Here is a 1,246-nt window from a genome sequence, read left to right as displayed (position 1 = left end):
AACACTTAAGTTGCTTCCATCTCTTAGCTATTGTGAAAAGAGCAGCAACAAACATGGATGTACAAGTGTTTCTGCAACAGGATGAGTTCTTTGGGTATATGCCAAGGAGTGGTATAACTAGGTCAAATGGTAGGTTCTTTAGTAGTTTTTTAAGAATTCTGCACACTGCTTTCCATAGGGGTTGAACAAGTTTGCAGCCCCACCAGCAATGGATGAGCATTCCCCTTTCCCCACATCCTCTCCAACATTTAGTATCATTTGTTCTCTTGATCTTAGCCAGTCTGACTGGGGTGAGGTGAAATCTTAAAGTGGTTTTAATTTGTATTCTCTAATTATTAGTGATGTTGAACATCTTTTAAGATGTTTCATAGGCATCTTTATTTCTTCTTTTGAGAACTCTCTGTTCAGCTCCTTAGCCCATCTTTTGATTGGGTTACTTCTTGTCTTGATTCTCTGTTTATCGAGATCATTGTATATTCTTGGTATTAAACCTCTGTTGCTGATGAAAACTGTCTCCCATTCTGTGGATTTTCTCTTCACATCCCTGGTTGCCTCCTTTGATGTGCAGAAGCTTTTTAGTTTAATGAGGTCCCATTTGTTGATTCTTGACCTTGTTTCCTAAGCAACTGATGTCCGGTTTGGAAAATCCTTTCCTACACCTATAACTTGTAGGTTTTTGCCAATGTTTTCTTCTAAGAGTTTCAGAGTTCCACGATTTACATTGAGGTCTTTGATCCATTTGGAATTGTCTTTTGTGCAAGGTGAAAGATAGGGGTTTATTTTCATTCTTCTACAGGTGGAGATCCAGTTTTGCCAGCACCATTTGCTGAACATGCTGCCTTGAAATTGCATGTATGCATATTTGGTTCTTCAGTTTTGTTCCATTGATCTATGGGTCTATTGTTGTGCCAGTAACATGTTGTTTTTATGACTATAGCCCTGTAATACAGTTTAAAGTCTGGTATAGTAATGTCCCAGCATTGCTCTTAGTGCTCAGGGTTGCTTTGGCTATCCGTGATCTTTTGTGCTTCCATATGAATCTTAGGACTGTTGTTTTTCCAATTCTTTGAAAAATGCCATGGGGATTTTGATTGGCATTGTATTGAATCTATAAATGGCTTTTGGTTGGAAGTTCATTTTCACAATATTAAATCTTCCAATCCATGAGCATGGGAGGTCCTTCCACCTTCTGATGTCTTCCTCAATCTCTTTCTTTAAAAATTTAAAGTTTTCATTGTAAAAATCT

This window comes from Nannospalax galili, unplaced genomic scaffold, assembly GCF_000622305.1.
Source record: "Nannospalax galili isolate Female #2095 unplaced genomic scaffold, S.galili_v1.0 scaffold307, whole genome shotgun sequence".
Lineage (NCBI taxonomy): Eukaryota > Metazoa > Chordata > Mammalia > Rodentia > Spalacidae > Nannospalax > Nannospalax galili.
Note: the sequence above shows the minus strand (reverse complement) of the source record.